This window comes from Canis lupus, chromosome 13, assembly GCF_011100685.1.
Source record: "Canis lupus familiaris isolate Mischka breed German Shepherd chromosome 13, alternate assembly UU_Cfam_GSD_1.0, whole genome shotgun sequence".
NCBI lineage: Eukaryota > Metazoa > Chordata > Mammalia > Carnivora > Canidae > Canis > Canis lupus.
In genome coordinates, this window is record NC_049234.1 from 24,166,782 (window position 1) to 24,187,141 (window position 20,360).

A 20,360-nucleotide genomic window follows, 5' to 3' on the forward strand; every position below is an offset into this window, starting at 1 on the left:
TGGTTTGAGATCAGACCAGAGCATCTTTCCTCTAGCTATGTCCACAGGGAAATAGTTATATGGGGAACTTAAAGAAGAAATGTCAAACAAAGAGGAAGACTTGTAGCCATATTAAAGAAAAATTGTCCTTGTCTTTAGCTGGAGGTATCACATTCTAAATGTGTCCTTTTACTCTCTCATATATAATATATCCCCCTTTCTCTTGGAAAATGACACTGTAGCCATTGATTTTGTTTTTATCAATCAGGGTGAGCCAACCCATATGATTTTCAAGGGAGTAAACAAACCAGGCACAAGGGCTAAAATGTAATTATGCAATCATGAGTAGGGGAAGAAGTGCGTGCATTTCTGGATGGCTGTGTTCTCTAGACAGAAGCTGAACACTGAAGCTAGGACTTAATGCTCCAGCATCCATATCGCTTTGGGAACACTCTTTATCCTTGTTTGAAAGCATGGACTGAGCAGTGTAACTTAAGCTCCTTTGACAAAATCCTATTTAATCAGGCCTCTTGCTTATCTACAGGCATAAGCCAGCCTCCCCAGAGCCGAAACTTACATTGTTGGGCAATAGAAATTTATTCCCACCCTCTTGCCACTTCCCAGAAACGTGGTCCAGGAACTCAAACTTGAACCGGACCCTAAAGGATGGATGGAATAAATGTCACTTTTATAAATAACTTGTCTATCCTAAGGTTAAATAGTTATTTACCTTAGTTTTTTCTTTTACTCCTGTTTATAAAAAAAAAATGAACCACTTTTTGTGTAAAATAATGTTTTAATGCTATCCTTTGCAATCTCATTAGTGAATTGGCCCACTCACATTTATTGAATACTTTATCAAATAAATGAGACATCTTTACAATATGTGATACTTTTATGTAGAGCTGAGACTGTACTTGGGCTTTCCAACCTCTTCCATTATTTATCTATTAGTCCTCATACCTGAACCATAGTTTTGATACTTTAAGCTCAGTTTCTTTTTTTTGGGGGGGGGGTATGCAGAGGAAGAGGGAGAAAGAGAATCTTAAACAGGTTCCATGCCCAGTGCAGATCTCAGGACCCCTGAGGATCATGATTGGAGCTGAAATCAAGAGGTGGACACTTAACCAACTGAGCCACCCAGGTGCTCCTTAGCCTAGTTCCTTAACCTCAGCACTACTGGCATATTGGGGCAGACAACTCTCTGTTGTGGAGAGAAGTTCTGTGTGCTGTGGGATGTTTAGCAGCACCTTAGGATTTGCCCTCCTAGGTGCCAGTACCAAGCCCTGCCCCTACCACTACTCAGTTGGCAACAAGCAAATGTCAAAGATATTATCAAATATCCTCTGGGAGACAAAACTGCCAACCATTGAGAATTACTATTTTAGCCTAATGATACATTTTATATATTAGATAAGACAGACCAACTCCTTAGCAATGCTTGGATGAAGTTCTGAAGCATCTGTATCTCATTCATTTTAATGGGGCTCTGGTACTTTATTTAAAGGAGCAGCAGTGTGTAATAACAAGATGAATTCTGTGATCACGAACTGAAACTCATCATGATCATATGATCATTTTTTTCTCCCTCTTTCTCCGTCTAGAACTTAGGCGTGGAAGCATAGCTTGGAACATAAAATCATTGTACCCTGAGATCTTTTTGACAAAAGTTCACTCCTTAAATTTTGCCTCATGCATGATCACAAAGATCATGTTTCTTTTTCTTTTTTCTTTCTTTTTTTTTTTTTTCCTCAGGAAGTGTCTACGAAGGACTTAAATCACTCAGGCAGGATGTGGAAGACTAGGAGGTGTCAGAAACAGCCATGTACCTGCCTAATGAGGCTGGACAAGCTCGAGTGGACAGGATGAGCTGGACAAGAGGAAAGATTGTCCAGGCCAGTATCTGAAACCATGTAATAGAGCATGCTAATATAAGTTGGCAGGAGCATGCCAAAAGAAAATGATGGAAAATCCAGTGGCTAACAGCACCAGAAAAAAAAAAAAAGACTCACATATATAACCAGGCTTCAGTTTCTGAGCTAACTTCCAGAAGAGAGAGGGAAAGAAATCAGGGGAGACTAAGAAAAATATGACAGCCCCAATAAGAGTTTTATAGGAACCACATGATTGAAATGAGAATCTGGCTCAAGGAACATGTCAGAGACTCAATTATCTGGGGGTGGAGAATAAGATCTTAGAAGATCAGTAGCAAATATTTCTTTATTCTGTGTCTCTGTGCATTAGATGAATATGCTTTCATCACATTGCACATGAGAGTTTATCCATGAAATTGACAAATACTTTTTGAGCACCTGCAGTTGGGTGCACTGGGTGATGGAAATTTAGTAGCCAAAGTAGAAAACCATCCTGCTGTCACACAGTTCATATTCTAATAGAGGAAGAAAGGCAATAAACACAATAAATAGATAAATATATGGTATGTTAGAAGGGAATAAGTGATATGAAAAAATGGTGCAAGGTATAAAGGCTTGGGAGTGCTGAGTGTCAAATCGAAGTAAATACAGACTTAGATAAAGGGAGACCTTATTTAAAAAGACTATTCTATCAGGCAAAATTCTCTGATCCCAGACACCTGCAAGTATCTCAAAATTCAACAAAAATAAAAGGCTTTTATAGGGTGGGGTGAGCAGAACTAGCAGGAAGTCTGTGGGGGCGGGTAGGGCAAGTGGGTGGGGTAGACAAGTGGCATCTCTGGGGCATTTTCACAGTGAAATGTTTTTCTTTATGGTTAACAGATTCTCAGAATTAGCTGTTTAGGGGCGGATGTTCTGCACTGTAGTAGTTTAGCATTTGCCTGAACTTGAGGTCAAGCCAACGTTTAAGGGCCTGTGTGGAGCAGAGAAGGCCGATTACAATTTGGTCAAGCAAAGTTCAATGGATATGCCATGGGCAATTGTGTGCACTTGGCCGTAGCGAAGAGTGTTTATGAATAATGTTAAATAAGGCAGTCAAGGGTAGGCTCATTGGCGTATTGTCAGAGTTAAAGTAAGTGAAGAAGCAAAGACTTCAGAACAATGAGGAAACAAAAAGCTGATATTGAGAGAAAAGCATTTCTGGTGGAGGGAAGCCTAGTGCAAGGCATTGAAGTGAGAATGTAGCTGTTGTGTTTGAAAAATAGCACAACAGAGTACATTTTCCAAAGATTGCCTCAATCATATCTCGCATCCCACATGCTTTTTTTGCAATGCGATCTTGCCACATTCCCATGAACAGGGAAAACTTATTTCTCCATGTCCTTAAATCCTGCCAGGTTCTGTGACTGCCGACACCAATAGATTATAGCAGAAGTGTCACCATGCCAGTTCTAGATGTGGCCCTGTCTTAATTGGCAGGAAACTTCTCCTTCCTAGTTCCTGGTGCACTTGCTCTTGGGACACTGTTTTCCAGAACATAGACAACTCCCCCCCACCCCACCTTGTGCCATGCTGTGAGAAGGCTTAGGTGCACAGAGAGGCCATATGGAGGCTCTCTGGTCTGCAGCCCCAGAACTGTGTGTCATGAGAATGAGTCATCTTTGGGGCCTTGCTTTTTGAACCAGTAGATTACTCCAGATCTGGCTGACAGTGGTCTGTAACCACACAAGAAACCTTAAGCAAGAATGCCCAGCTGAAGTCAATCAACCTACAGAGCAATCGAGACACAACAGATTGTATTAAGCCAATTAATTTTGGTGTAGTTTGTTATGGAACAATAGATGACTGAGATAAATAGCAAGGAGGACATTGTAGGTAGAGGGGAGTGGGCCACAGGGAAATTAATCCACAGGGAGATGAAGTTGGAAAGGTATGTGGGAAATCCTGTTAGATATTGCTTCATACAAACTTTTGAGTTTTTCTCTGAGTGAAGTGGAGGGCTGGTGCAGCGTTGTGAAAGTGCAGTGACATGAATTGAGTAACATTTTGAAAGGGTCTCCCTGGCTGCTGTGTGGGGGAATCAACCTCAGCCACCAATTTTCACAATCTGGGGAACCAATGATGGTGACTCTCAGATCAGGAGAGGAGAGGAGAGGAGAGAGGAGAGGAGAGGAGAGGAGAGGAGAGGAGAGGAGAGGAGAGGAGAGGAGAGAGAGGAGGGGGGAGGAGGGGAGGAGAGGAGAGAGAGGAGAGGGGAGGGGAGGGGAGGGGAGGGGAGGAGAAGAGAGGAGAGGAGAGGAGAGGAGAGGAGAGGAGAGGAGAGGAGAGGAGAGGAGAGGCCAGGGATTGAGCTCTGAGGCATTAAAAGGTGAAGAGGCTGGGACAAGACAAAGGGACACTAAATCAGGCTGAGTTGGAGCAGGGGATCCTCAAGACTGGTGAAGGAAGTGTTTCCAGTAGGAAGGAGCCAGCAGCTGGGTCAATGCTGTTGCTCAGTCAAGTAAGGAGAGAACTGAGAATTGTATTTAGCAAAGTGCTCTCAAAAAATGATCTCACTTTCTCTCTGTTTCTCCTCATACACAACACAACAGTTATTGAGCATTTACTATACATCAAGCACATCTTAGACTTGGGGATATTAAGGTAAGTAAAACGTTCCCTTAAGAAGTTTACAACCATCCAATCGATTAAACAATATTTACTGCATAATTACTATGTGTAAGGCACTCTGCTAAGTAGGATATGAAGGATATAAATGTTGGATGGGATACATGTTTAACCTAACTGGAAATATAGAGAGAAACACACAGACCGGTACACTGCAGTACAAGTAAAGCTCCTCAAAAAAGCCCTAATGAAGTGTAAGTTTTCAGGAAATGGTGGCATGTATTGTATGATGAAGGGATAGGTTGCCTAAGTTGGAAAAATCTGGAAAAGCTTCATGAAGGCACAAGAATAGAAAAATGCAGGGGTGCAGAGCATGTGGAGTGGGCATTTGGGCATTGGAGGTCAGTTAATAGGCAACATGGAGAAGTCAGAAAATATAGAAACTAAGTGTGACACTGTGGATGAACCTGGAGGACATTATTCTAAGTGAAGAAGCCAGTCACAGAAGGACAAATACTGTGTGATTCTACTTGCAAGAGGATCCTAAAATAGAATTGTAGAATGGTGGCCGCCAGGGGCTGGGGGAAGGAAATGGGGAGTTGCTGTTTAATGGGCATTGAGTTTCATTACATGAGAAGAGTTAAGTTCTCGATATCTGCTGCACAATCTTGTACCTATAGTTAACAATACTATAGACTTAAAAACTTGTTAAAAGAGTAAATTTCATTATGAATGTTCTACAATTTTAAAGTTTTGATGTAAATATCAAAAAGGAGCACCTGGGTGGCTCAGTCAGTTAAATGTCTGACTCTTGATTTCGGCTCAGGTTGTGATCTCGGGGTCATGGGATCGAGCCCCATGTTGGGTTCTGTGCTAAGCATGGAGTCTGCTTGGGATTCTCTTCTGCCCCTCCCGCTGCATGCATACACTCTTTCTCTCTAAAATAAATAAAGAAAATCTTTTTTAAAAGTTAAAAAATAATTATGAATTGAAAAAAGTAAGTGGAGATACCTCAAGAATGGATGGGGCCACTGTTCATGACTTCGGGTTTTTATCTTTTTCTTTGCTATGGCAAGGTTGGGGTCTGGTGGATAAGGAAGTTTTGGACTAGTGGATGTATCATAAATTTCCATTTTAGGATCATTGATCTGGTGGTGAAGGTTAGGATGGAGTGTAGCTGGGGCATGATGGGACTTAGACCCAATATCATGAAATGGACGGTTACTTAGAGCAATACAGGTATTTTAAAAACAAACAAACAATACAGGTATTTTAAAAACTCCTTTCAACCTTGTGGAGACTTTGCGTCTTCATAGATATGTGTTTTCTTGTGCATCTAGGGTGTGGTATGTGCGTGGTGTGTGTGTCAGATGTACATTGATTTCTTTTTTTTAAGATTTTATTTATTTATTTATTCATGAGAGACAGAGAGGGAGAGGCAGAGACACAGGCAGAGGAAGAAGCCGGCTCCCTGTGGGGAGTCTGATGCAGGACTTGATCCCAGGACTCTGGGATCAAGACCTGAGCCAAAGGCAGATGCTCAACCACTGAGCCACCCAGGTGACCCATCTCCTTTTTTTTTTTTTTTAAGTGTAAAGTCTGAGCATGGTGCCCAGCACATATGATTGCCTCCAAAATAATCATTCATTCTTATATTCCTTTTCTCTCTTTTTTTCAGATATGTGGAAACATTGTCCAGTAAATACGTCTGACTTAGGTGCTTTTATTTTTAAGTTGCTATAAACCTTTTATGTTGTTTTAAATTTCTTAGTTTTTGTCCTATGTCTTAAAAATCTTTTTCTTCCCATTTTTATTAATTTAAAAACATTTACCAAGCATTTATTATGTGGGAAACCAGAATCTGAACATAGCCTACCACCCACCCCCATGAAGGTCTCTATCCACTAGGGGAGTCAGACACAGAAATAAATCACTATAGATACAGTAAAATAATATATATTATACAGGTACAAGTAAATTACTAGATTTCTAATTTTTTTTTTAGAGCTATTTATTTATTTAACAGAGAGGGAGAGACAGACAAACAGAAAGCACAAGCAGGGGGAGCAGCAGGCAGAAGGAGAAGCAGAAGCAGGCTCTCTACAGAGCACGGAGCTTGACTCAGGGCTCCATCTCAGGACCCTGGGATCATGACTTGAGCCAAAAGAAGATGCTTAACTGACTGAGCCACCCAGGTGCCCCTAGATTTCCCATTCCTTATTCCAAATTCTATTGTTACAGTTTTCAGTTTATACAGTGGATAAATTCAAATATATAAACTAAAGCGGGTCCTGAGACAAGTGGAGCAAGCAGTAGGGTCATGGGAATGGGGGGGCCAGGCTGATGCTCCCTAAGGTCAGTGACCTGTTATCAATTTTTGGAGACGTGAATTCAAGAGTTAGCCCTTGTCTCTTCTCGGAAAATCTGACATCAAAGTAAACAAATCTGAGAAAGTACTTTTTGTGGTTTGGAGCTAAGCAGGATATATTGGGGGGAAGAAGCAGGTGTAAGCTTGAGACTTAACATGCTGTTTTTGCAGAAAGAACTTAGCTCTTCATACCCCCGAGCACCTCCAGTACAGACATACATCGCTGACGGTCCGCTCTGCCCTGCACAGACAGCAAACCACTTCCATAGGATGGGTGCCACCAAACAAGGGTGCAGATCATAGATACTGCTTTAACTCCCCAAAGCCAGAAAGGGTTCCCATGAATGCATTGCCCTTTAGCCTAGACCTTAACGGGAAAGGTTACCTTGTGGTGTCCGTGAGTGATTTAATGAAGTCCGGGACAAAGTTTTGAAAACCTGTGTGGAGAAGCAAGAAAAATATTATCAGCCCAGGTGGTGTAAGTGGACAGACTACAGCCTCACACTGCCCTTCCCCCCGGGATTCTGAGGGTGCACCTCCTTTACTCTTCCAGCTTGTAGCTGCTCAGCGGGAAGGCCACTTGCCCCTTTCCCTCACCTTATCCACCTCCTCTCGTCTCTTTTACAGCTCAAGGGAATAATAACAATTCTTGGGAAGGTGAAAGTGGGGATTTGTACAACCACAGAGAGAGGAGGAATCCATGGCATCCCCTTAACCAAACATAACTTTATGCTTTGCTTCTCAGGCTACCCGAGGAAAAGGGACAGTTTTATTTTTTTAAATTTCTCATCCATCACAGCCTGATTCTTTTATAAAAGATCATAAAAATGAATTAGCAGAAAAATTAAAAGGCATAATTAGATTCAACAGGCATGAAATTTCTCTGCCAGACTTACTCTTAATTTCAGTACTCGTCTTGTCACAGATGGGTGGTAAACAGTTTACAGACTTGTGCTGGTTTGTGGACAGCCTTGGAGTATCACTTTCCAAAGCTAAACATCCTAAGAGAACACTGTGATTAACCTTTTTAAGCACACATTTATTGAAATCTCTCCATATTTCTCTCTTTTCCTTTCTTCTTTTCTCTATCAATCATCTATTATCCATCCATCCATCCTTTACCTTGTATAATATTGCTCCTGTATGCTAGAACTTTGTTCTGCACTACTCTACTCTACTCTATTCCATTCTACATTGTATTCACTCCATTCCATTCTGAATTTGTTTAGCTTGTGGCCACAAGAACATCTCTTCCTAGTGGATCCAAGACAATTGGGTAGAAGGTACATGTACATGATTTTGGTAATGCCTATAGTAGTGAATTGCAATATGTTAAGAATTTGTGGGAGAGTGGTCATGTGGGACCTGGTAAATGTTACTTTTATATTTCCTAATGCAGATTTTTTAAGTAAATGATAAAAGTCACCTTAAAAAGTGAATCTGTTTCTGTTTTAGGCTTGGATTCCTTTGTTTCTCGCTATGCATCTTTTGGGGTTGTTTTGATTGTCAGAAATTCTTTTGGATATTTTTTTTGGTTATACTTTAAACTTTTCACAAGGAAATGCCTAATTGACTAGTTTTCTTCAGATGCTTTACCACTTCCTTTTTTATTTAAAAAAATAATTAAAAGTGTTTATTTTCTAAGATGATATCTCATTTAGTTTTCTTTTTTTTCTCTTTTTTAAATTTAAATTCAATTAGCCAACATATACTTAGTTTCAGATGTAGTGTTCAATAATTTATCAGTTGCATATAACAGTGCTAATCATGTCACTTGCCCTCCTTAATGCCCATTATCCAGTTATCCCATTGTCCCACCACCACCCCTCTAGCAACCCTCAGTTTCCCAGAGTTGAGTCTCTCATGGTTTGTTTCCCTCTGTGATGACTTCCCATTCAGGTTTCCCTTCCTTCCCCTATGATCCCCTGCACTATTTCTTATATTCCACATATGAGTGAAGCCATATGATAACTGTCTTTCTCCAATTGACTTATTTCACTCAGCATAATAGCCTTCAGTTCTATCCACATTGATGTAAATGGTAGGTATTCAACCTTTCCGATGCCTGAGCTAAATTCCATTGTATATATAGACCACATCTTCTTTATCCATTCACCTGTCAAAGGACATCTCAGCTTCTTCCACAGTTTAGCTATTGTGGACATTGCTTCTATAAACATTGGGTATAGGGCCCCCTTCAGATCATTACATTTGTATCTTTGGGGCAAATACTCAGTAGTGCAATTGCTGGGTCGTAGTACAATTGCTGGGGTGTGGGGGTAACTCTATTTTTAACTTCTGGAGGAAACTTCATACTGTTTTCCAGAGTGGCTGCCATGGTATGGAGGTCACTAGTTTTATTCTTGAACTATTTATTACTTTCATCTTTTTAAGAAGTTAATGATCTTTTTTGGTTCTATGTATTATATGTTTTCTGTGTCTTGCAAGACTGAAATTAGCATATCTGGGACCTAATGCTCATGGTGATTGTTTTGTTTATCTTAGATTTGTGTTGACTTTTATCTCACCCATGGACTTCTCATAGTCTAAGAGGCAAAATCTAGAGTCACTCATATTCTTGTATCTTTCATGTTATTTACATTCCTCTTGAAACTGTGTGAGATTATGATCTTGCATTTGTAGGGGAAAAAAAAATTTTTTTCTGTCTACCCTTCTAGGTTTTCAGCTAGGGCTCAATGGGAGAAAAAGGAACAAAGGCTGGACTTTCCTGTGGCTTATAGTCTCCAGGCAGGATTCTTGAGGCATACAGGTTATAACACTTCTACAGCTACCTCATGGACTTCTTTAATGTTTTACCAGTAGAGCTTTGCTCTGTTTAGTGTTACTTGACTCTGATAACTGTAAATATCCCTCCAGCCCCATATATGTCAGCAATCATCCTTTAAACATATGGCCTACTGATATACATCAGAAGGGTCTCAGGTCTAGTGTTTTACTAAAAGTAGTAAATAACCTTATCTTAATGGTATAGCTACCCCTCAGGGTCCTGGAAGCCTTGCTTCCAAATTCCTTAGAGATATAACACTGTCCCTAACCCCCACTAACTTAAAGGCATATGATCAATCGCCCCTCACAATCCCAGTGCTCTTTCTGCCCATGAGTTCTGTCCCCATGCTGTAATAAAAACAATGTTTCACACCAAAAACAGCTCAAGAATTTTGTCTTGACCATTAGCTCAAGGCCCCATATCAGAGCTCCATAACAAGAGGCAGATCAACAAGAGAAAAACAGAAAGTTTTAGTAACATGTTTATCTTACATATGCGTAGGAGAAACTCAGGATGAGTAACTCAGAGTTTTATTTAGAACCTGGTCTTAGGGATCCCTGGGTGGCGCAGCGGTTTGGCGCCTGCCTTTGGCCCTGGGCGCGATCCTGGAGACCCGGGATCGAATCCCACGTCGGGCTCCCTGCATGGAGCCTGCTTCTCCCTCTGCCTGTGTCTCTGCCTCTCTCTCTCTCTGTGTGACTATCATGAATAAATAAATAAAATCTTTAAAAAAAAAAAAATAGAACCTGGTCTTAGTAAGGAAAGACACTTTTTAGGAAGTGACAAGACAAAGGAAAATGACGTTGGGCCTCCAGGGGCAACAAATTGTGTGAAAACAACTACAAGGGAAAACTAAGGGCAGATAAAGTCTAGTGACCACAGTTTGGTTTGTAGATTTCTTTTGTGTCACCTCCAGGTTGGATAAGGGACTAAAATCGTCTCTGGTGATTAACATTTGTCCTTTCAGTAGAGAAGGGAGAGGCGATACACTTGGGTAAATTTGTGTCTTGCTTTTAGGAAAATAAGAGGAGAGCACAGAACATTTTTTTTTTTTTGCCTGCTCCTTCTTAATTGCCTTCAGTCTGAAATGATCCATATGCTAAACTGGTATATTTTGAGGTGGCCAATTTTGCTACCTTTCGTGTTTTAAGGCAATAAGACTTGAAAATCAGGGGAAGGCATTTTTCTTTCAATCATGCTTTTAAGAAAGATCAATGAGAAAGTAATATGAATACCTATATGAGACTTAATACCTGGGATTTTTAAAATAGAGAGCAATGAAAGTCACATGCCTGATTACACAAGACTAAATACAAATCACAGAGTAAAAACAAGAGTGAAAGAGTCAAGAGAAAGGGGAGAAACAAATGATTTAAAAACCAACTCCTAACTAGATGTGGATTTAAAAAGAAAGTAAGTTACTTTCTTGGATATTATGGTCATTAAAAGCATGGATTCTGGAGCCAGACAACCTAGGTTCAGATCCATCTGACATCATTTATATAATTGTCTTTGGAGTCCAATAACATTCTTAAGTGTGAAATAAGTGGCAATAAAAATAAAACCTTCCACATGGTATCATATGCATTAAGTAAGTTAATATATTTAAGCATATGGAATAGTGGCCTGGGAGCTATGAGTGTGAAGATGAATATGACATATTTTCTGCTCTTTGAGAGCTACCAGTAACTCTTATAAACAAAATATCACACAATGAAAGTTAAATGTTCTAAGACAGACGAATGGATGGGTAGATAGATGTGAATAAACTGTATGGAATGTCAGTGGTTATAGTTAATAAGTGTAGAGACAGAGACACCTGGATGACTCAGTGGTTGAGCATCTGCCTTGCGCTCAGGGTGTAATCCTGTGGCCCTGGAATTGAGTGCTGCATTGGGCTCCCTGCAGGGAGCCTGCCTCTCCCTCTGCCTATGTCTCTGCCTCTCTGTGTCTCTCATGAATATTAAATAAAATCTTAAAAAAAAAAAAAGGAACAGAGACATAGAGTTTGTGATTTACTTTTTTTTTTTAAGTTTTTATTTATTTATGAGGGACAGACAGAGAGAGAAGCAGAGAGAGAAGCGGGCTCCATGCAGGGAGCCCCACGTGCGGCTCGACATGGGGCTCGACGTGGGGCTCCATCCCGGGTCTCCAGGATCAGGCCCTGGGCTGAAGGCGGCACTAAACCACTGAGCTACCCGGGATGCCCTACTTTTGATCCCTTGGCTAGCAAGATCAGGGGTGAGGTTGTGACTTGTAAAGAAAAGACCAGGGCTCTTTTCCCTTCACTGCCTCTATACTTACTAGCTCTGAGAACTTTGGGAAGTAACTCAGCCTCTCTGAGCCTTAATTTCCTTATCTGTAAAACAGAGCTAATAACAGTACCTATTTCTGGAACCTGTTAGGAGTATTGAATGAGATGGGGTATATAAAGTGCTTAACAGAATGCCTGGCTCATGGCAAGCATTCAATATATCTTACCTTTTATTATAGTCATATAAATATTTTATTTCATTCCAGTACTGCTTGTAGAGAGTAGATTACATACTTGGAGTCACATAGTCAAGATTAGTTCTATTTTTGTATACGTTCTTTTGTTTCTAGGTAGAGTATATAAGACAGAAACAATCGGAAATAATAAATATATATAGAGAAATATTACCACTACAAGGCAAGGCCTTCCCCCAAAAAAGTAATTAATTGCAAAATGAAGTGACTTGAGTTTTCCCCCTTTCTTTTCAGGCTTCTGCAAGGGACTATGCCATGTTTCAAAACACTGCAACATATGAGCTTCAGGAAGGAGAAGGGGAAAAAAAAAAGAAAGATTTGTGGACAATCCAGTCTGTATAAAATAGCTAGGGCAGTTCCTGGCACCAAAAAAGTGTTCACAGGAAGTTAAATTGATTTTTTATGTGATTATTTAAAATATCTTCTTTGGCTTCTTCACAAATACTCACTATCCTCAAACAAAATAGGTTTGTTAACTTCAAAGTCAAAACAATGACAAAAAAGAGAAAATTTCTCTGTGTTGGGAAATTTATAGATGGCTCCATCTATGAGTAATTTGTAATAAAATATCTAAAATATATTTTTAAGGGTTTGAGGTGGTTTCAAAATGTGAAAAAGTTAAATTTATCAAAATTATTATTCTTTTCTTTTGGCTTTTGTTATGACTAAAAGTTTTTATTTATTTATTCATGAGAGACAGAGACAGAGAGAGAGAGAGAGAGAGAGAGAGGCAGAGATGATTGTGAACTTGGTGATAGAAAGTGTCATTGAGAGCCAAGTGAATTAGGGAAGTGTGGGAAGCAAGACTTCTGATGAGAAAGTCAGGATCCAGTCCGAGGGTGCAGAGGTGCCATTCTGTAAGCTGTTCAGCTGCATATCCAACAGGTATTCACAAAGCCCTGGGCTTGCACACAGTCTGTGCTGGGCCCTGGAGGTAGCCAGTAAACACTGGTCAGGTTCCCACAGGAAAGACAAGACATACACTCAGAAGTCAACCAAATGAGGAATCACAGTGTAGAATGTGATGCAGGCCAGATGTGAGGCATTAGCAGGGAGTTCTGTGAAAGTTCTGAGGTCTGTAAGCACCTGGAAGGCTTTGTGGAAAGGTGAGATCTTGGGCTGAAACTCAGCGGGATTATGGCATCAGGAGAGGTGTAAAAGAGGTGAGTTACTGGGGCATAAGCAGGGGTTGCTGCTATATGATGGAAGCAGGCAGAGATATGTTTAGTGCTCAGGAAACCCACTGGGGCTTCTCTTAGGACTCCCATGCGATGGCCTCAAAAAGCATGGCAACTGGGGGCCCAGACTCTTCAGGGATGAAGGCAAGAAGTATCCACCAGAGCTCAGGGAAACCAAAAGAAGTGATAGAGGGGGCACCTGAGCTAGAGGAGGCTCGGCTCATCAAGCGTCTGCCTTTGGCTCGGGTCATGATTCCTGGGGTCTTGGGATCAGGCCCCAGGCTGGGATTCGCTGCTCAGCCGGGGGGCCTGCTTCTCCCTCTCCTTCTGCTGCTCCCTCTTCTCATGCCCCCCTTTTTTTTCTCTCTTAAATAAATAAATAATCTTTAAAAAATAGAAGAGTGGCAGAGAAGGAAGAGGATGGGTACCACCTGGTGGTCTGAGGTCCAAAGGCAGCAGCAGAAGTTTACCTTACTCTGCTAACTTTCTCTTCATAACATTTCCCCCAGAAATTGTGACCATCCAGAAACAAAGGCAAAAATAAACTATTGGGACTTCACCAAGATAAAAAGCTTATGCACAGCAAAGGAACAGCCAACAAAACTAAAAGGCAACCTACAAAATGGGAGAAGATATTTGCAAATGGCATATGAGAGTGTAATTTATACTTCAGAGCTCTCTGAGGGATCGGGCTGCAGGCTGGGGCTTCATGGACATCACACCCTTGCTTGGCTTCCTCCTCCTCCCTCCTCTGCTTCCTTTCTCCCTTCCTGCTTTCTTGTGGGAGCACTTCTTAACACATCCCTTGCACAGGACTCCCTACTGCAGGGTCTACTTCTGAAAGGATGGATTGAATCAAGCTTTCAAGGAGAAGATAAGCATGTTTCATTTGCTTGAGGGAACTGGTCTCATTTAGGTACAAAAGGAGTGAATAAAAATTTGGAGAAGAGTTTAGAAATCCAGCTATTGCATGGCACGCATTGCAGAAATTTAATGAAGCTAAAGAAATTCATAATTCCTTTTTTGCTGTGTATCGGCTGAGACAGCCTATTTCAGGTGCCGTTGCCTTGGTTCAGCTGAAATGTGACCGAGTCTAAGTTCCGTGAATGCATCTTGCAATTCAGAACTTGACTATACCAAAGTATGGCTTAGAGACACTGGCCCTGTTCCTCATCGGTGTCTCCTGAGGACTCAGTGGTTCAAGAAACTACTCTATGCTACAAGAACTTGTGGTTTTTTAAGAGCTTCCTCTAGCAAGCTAACATGCTTGGCCTGGTGTCAGGTGGGCTGTAAATGCTGGGGAATTAATATCCTCAGAGCAGTTCTCATCTAATGGGGTTTAGTGCTTGAAATGACCCAGATTTTCGGAGTCCTCCAGTCGTCTCTGAGATGTGTACTACACTGCCCCCCGGAGGCAGAGACCCAGTCTCCCACAAGGGCATTCTCTTGGCTGCCCCTTCTTGCCTGTCCCCATTCTCCATCCTCCTCCTGAGATTTCCTGGGATCTTATTCCAAGTCTATTCGCAATAAATCTTTGTATCAGGATCTGCTTCTGGCGGGGGGGGGGGGGGGACCTAAATGAAGATCATTTCAACCTCAGAACTGTAATATTCCCATGAAGGTTCTCCGCCAAGGTGCAGTTTCTTTAAAAGGCAATTTACCTGTGGTGCTGCTCGGCAGGTTCAGAGCATACTGCTTTGGAAAATATTTCAGCCTCCGTAACTCATGGTTATGAATATGGCTAGACAGGATAAAGATTTATTTTTTCCTTTTGACTATGGTCTGAATAATCATGAGTGGCATTGCAAGCGGAATGTTTCAGGAGAAGAAAATCAAGGAAATTAAGGAAATCACATTCATTCCCAAAGTGATGGGAAGCTATTCTGCAAGTCACTGATTCAGCAAGTATTTATCAAGTCTTGTTTATGCACAGGGCACTGTGTGGTGCCAAAATCATTGTAATTGTAAATTTGATTTTGGAGAATGCATCCCATAGTCATGAAAGCCAGGAGGATATTCACGTTGGTTAACTAAAAAGGAATGAAGCAGATTTTCAAGAATGCAACTTGCTCAGATACTGTCTCTGAAATCAGGATCTATGGAGGAATTCCTTCTGGTTTTTTGAGTGTAGAAAGGCAATTCCCAGAGAAGTGCATATCCAGACCCCTAGGGTGGCTGGTTGGTGGGTGCTAGTGTTCATTAGGCTTTGTGAAATGCGACAGTCTTTGTAAAAACAAATCTATTTCATGTTCTACCTCATAGTCTTTAGTTTTTTTCTAATTGCTTTACATACGCTTGTTTTGTTTCCACAACACAATTGTGAGATGTGTTGCATCATCCCACCATATTATATAACTGGAAAGGTAGATGGTAAGTTCATCCATTCAGTGATTTCACAAGTGTTCACTGCATGATTGTGGTGTGCCAGGCACTGCTTTCTGGAAACAGATGCCCGCCCAGTACCACAACCCTCTATCTCCCCTTGCCATGAAAAAGCAGTGAAAACACATGGTCTCAACTTGCATGGAGTTTCTGGTTTATTTGCAGAGATAGGCAAAGAAAGAGGAATTTTCCAAATGGTATGGCAAATGCTAAGGAGAGAGTAATTCCAGTCCGTTCAGATTTGGGAAGGCTAAGAGAACAAACGGACCCAGGGATGAACCCAGAGTACATGCCATCTAAACTTCATGTGGATGTGCTTTAAGGACTTAGCTAGATGGACAGAAGGCAGTAGAAGCAGAAGGAAAATATAAGCAAGAATCTGGACATGGAGGAGAGCATGGGGTGTTTGGATATTGAATATTGTATATTCAAAAGAGCTGGAATGTAGAGTCTGCTCAGGGCTGGCAAAAGAATGGAGGTGAGTCAGAATGTGAAGGGCCTGAATTTTCTGCTATGCAGGTATAGACCATTTTGGAAGAGAGATTGAAATTTTTGAACAGATTAGTAAAAAAATCGGATTTTCACTTTAGCTTGCTTTGACAACTCCATGGAAATTGAATTGTGAGAGAAAAGACTGGAAGGAAGGAGACCATTTAGGAGATATTACAGTGGCCTTGAAGGGATCAGGTGATAGAGTGATGGGCTGCCATCACTGGAAATGGAGAGATGTAGGTAGAAGTGTGAAGAGGGGAAGGAAGGCTATGTGGAAGGAGGTGTGTGTGTGTGTGTATGTGTGTGTGTGTGTGTGGTGGAGGGGAGCATGGAAAGTAAGTGCACTCCATACAGAAGAGCCAGAAGAGTGTGCTAGGCTGAGGAAGGAGACATGACTGAGCCTAGCTTCAGGGGTGGCTAGAAATTTCATTCCTTTTGTTGTCACTTCTGCTTGAACTCTTTGCTACCAGATCTTTGATCACGTGTGACAAAACCCAGCAAACTTTCTCCTTTGGTCTGAATCTGCTGACAAGGCAAAACAGACACTTCAGCTTCCTGTTCTTTATCTCATGATTGATTAAGGGAGATTAAACCTCTTTGTTCTCTGAAGTTAACCATATTTGGGAAAACCAACCATTTCCTGTTTTGATGACTAGGGCTTATTTTTCAGTTTGCAAAAACCACAGTGTAAACCACCTCATTTGCAAAATGTGTATAAAAGCTGAGCTGTTCCGAAGATATTTAGACTGGGGTTGATACTGCTTGTGATATCATATTATTCTCCTAACTTGTCTGTTTTTTGTCTTTGACAGTTTGGTGCTATGACTCAGGATCAGAACTTGCCTTCAGATTCCCATCTGCTCCAGTCAGGTAATAAGGCCATTTGGAGCCATTTGTACTGTAGTTATGGCTGGCAACCTAAGGGTCTAAAGGTAAGTCCTGATTCTGGTCCTATGTTCCAGATGTTGTCTGTTGGAAGCATGCTAAGAATTTAATTTTGATTCTTTCTGAGTACTTTAGTTGGTTTCTGGTGATAGACTTTCATTTTGTTTTGTTTGTTTTATAGTTAGACCATTTGGCTATCTCTGCAAATGAATATTGGTTTATAGATACTTTGTCTCTATCGAATGAAAGATGACAGAAAATGGAGTTTGTTATTCTTCTCTGTTGTCCATTTTTCTCCATTTTGACCTCAAATCAAGTAAGAATTAGGAAGAAAATGAGTTGTATATGAAAGTGAGTTTTGTATTTCTGGGTTTACCCCTGATATATGGTATGAAATTTTGTAATCGAAGATGTAAGTTTTCTAGATTTAGATGTATGTTTATGTGTCTATAGGTATGTAGTATTTTCCTACCTCCAGATGGTATTACTAAATAGATTACAAATTTTTTAGAAAGAGCTGTGTTTTATTTGACTTAGAGCTAACTAAGGTCTTACACAAATGGCACTATTCCTAAAAATTCTCAAATACTGAAAAAAATTAAATTTCGAATACTTTCAATGTGCTCAGAATACATTCTTGAATGTTCTAAGAATTCAAGTTTACATAATTTAGGTAACTTTGGCAAATGAAACTAATTTAATATTGTTGGTTTAATAAAAATAGCTATATCCTCTGAGTTGTCAGCATTAAGTGTAATACAAACATATATTTTTTATTTTACGTGGGCATATTTCTCCTTAACTTATAAAGTTTTGCTGATTTAATGTGCTATCATTTCAGTTACTATATTTCAAGATTATAAAAAATGTAAATTTATATTTAGTCAAATTAAGTCATTATTTGGACAAACTTAATTTCAAAAGTAACTATGTTGTGTAGAATGTCAGCTTTAAGAAGGCTTCCAAAATCATTTGGTAACTTAAAACCTTGGGCTGATGCTAATTGAGTTAATTCATGAATATTCATTAGATACCTAGAGCATAACTAAGTAGGAATAAAATACTGAAGCATTAATTGTTAAACAATTTCATTTTTATATACTTTTTGCCTCTCATTTTTATATAATACAGAGAAGCTATCTATTTGAGTTTGTTAATGGACATGTTCATTTTTGCCACATTGAGAAGCTATACTATGAGGGACATTCATGGCTATAAAAAGTTATGAGATGTATATTTATAAGCTCTGCTAGTCTGCTAGAAAATACTGGTGTATGAAAGACAGTTTACAGTTATTTTACTAGCAAACACTCCTTCCTTGACCAGACTTTAGTCAGGCTCCTCTGAGCCTTCTTCTAGATAAGGCCTTGACCTTGGCCTGCTGAGCCCCATTTTAGCAAGGAATCTTATGCTAGTTAGTTGACAATCATCCTTTATATCTGATTATCCTTGATGTCTGATTGAACTCTTCGTACCCTGCACTGGATATCTAAACCCTTGGCCTGCTTTTAGTAAGAATCCCGTTAAGCCAATTTAGCAGGAATATCCCTATTTTGGTGTCTAACAAAGTTCCTGTCAATAATTACCCCCCCCCCCCTTTTTTTTCTGTCAATAATTTTCCATCCACCTACCCCTTCAATTGGCTCACTGGCTGCAGATCTCTGGCTGACTGTGCTGTATGGGATAAGACTCAGGTCTATATAGAAGTCTCTCCTTTACTGCAGTAGCTCTAATAAGATCTGCCTTGCCATTTGAACACATGCCCTGGGAATACCTCTTCTCATACACCACCTCCTAGTCTTCTCCATGCAATAGAAGTGGCTGTAGCAAAAACTTAGAATCAATATATGTGAATAAGGCTCTATTAGGAGTGAGAGCAATAGAGAGGAACAGCTTTGCATGCAATGTGTGCAGGAGGTAGTTTGTTAAGGAAAACAAGGGAAGCTTTGTTCCAAAGTAAAATGACTTATTCTAAAATGAAAGAAAGGGAGATAGAAAGAGAGAGAGAGAGAGAGAGAGAGAGAGAAGTATATGATAAAACTTGTCTGGATAGAGAAAGTTGCAGATGGTTCATGGAAAGGGAATTTTACTTCTTATAGTCAAAGCTGGCTAAGGTTTACAAGTTTATTTATAAGATTTTTTTAGTAAGAGTATTAGTACTAAATATACTATTTCAAAACTAACATTTGGTTTTCTATTAAAATAACAAATTTTTTTGGATTACTGGTCTTCTCTTAATAAGTGCTTGTAAAATATATATATTTTTTTACCTTGAAAATAATCTGCCTATAAAACAACCATTCAGGGTCTTATTAGAATAATTTCCTATATTGTTGACTTTGTCATATCTTTAATTATTTGAGAGAACAAAGCCTTTTCACTTAAAAAGAACTGAAGTCCTTTATAGTCACATAACTCATATATCTTCTTTAAAACTTATATTGTTGTTTTGGTTAACTAGATGACCAACTATTGTTTCTTAGTAATCCATGGTCCCGTTTAATCAAGTGTTCAAACTTCCTGACTGCTTTTTATATTTCACCTTCCAGAAATCAAATCCTAAATGATATCTTTTGCCAAGGAAATTGTCAAGGAAAAAAAAAAGTGAAGTCTGAACCTGAGTAAGGAAAGACATTATTGAGCAAAACCATTGCAGAAAGATGCTTGAAATCTAAGCCAGAACAGTTTCAGGCAAGGGGAAGGGAGCAACGCTTCTGTAAGCAGAGACACTGTGATAGGTGTCTGTGGAAAGCACAAGAACGATGCCATGCTAACATCTGGTGTGCGGGAGGAGCCTTGGAACTTAATGAAATGCATCAATATTGTACTAATAGAGAAGCTAAAGCTGGAAAGTTAGTTTGTGCTCCAACACGTGGGCTTGGGATTCTGGGTCTCAGGTGAAGTAAACAAACTAAAGTGTGGGAAGTGAATTTAGAGTTGAGGCCTAGTGGTCTTCAGCGAAGCAGCCTAAACTCCTGTGAAGCACAAAGTTTCATCAGCTTTTCAGTCCCTCTCCTTGTTTGAGGTGGGCTCAGAGACACTCTCCATGAACAATTCAGGAATAACTGAAAGAGGGGATGGCTGAGCAAAACAGACCCTGATATCAGCATTTTCTCAGTGCTATCCCTAGCAGAAGACTAGTGAACCATCTGTTTGATGTTCAGGCAAAGGTCAGTTGTTTCTGTGTCCTTCAGTGGGATGCCTGAATAAAAAAGATAAAATGCAAAGGAATTTATTAAAGAGCCAGATGTCAAACCCAAAGAGTATCTAGTCCAGTGAAATTCAGGAGGTCAGTGGAT

General features: G+C 40.2%; 1 long non-coding RNA gene across 2 annotated transcripts in view; it reads left to right on the top strand.

Moving 5' to 3' along the window:
- LOC111098549 overlaps positions 1 to 1,868 on the top strand; it is a 41,228-nt gene extending 39,360 nt beyond the window's left edge. For both annotated transcript variants that reach the window (XR_005368638.1, XR_005368639.1), the window contains exon 4: positions 1,735 to 1,868. This is a non-coding gene — a long non-coding RNA (uncharacterized LOC111098549). The remainder of the gene's footprint in view (positions 1 to 1,734) is intronic.
- The last annotated feature ends 18,492 nt before the right edge of the window (positions 1,869 to 20,360 follow it).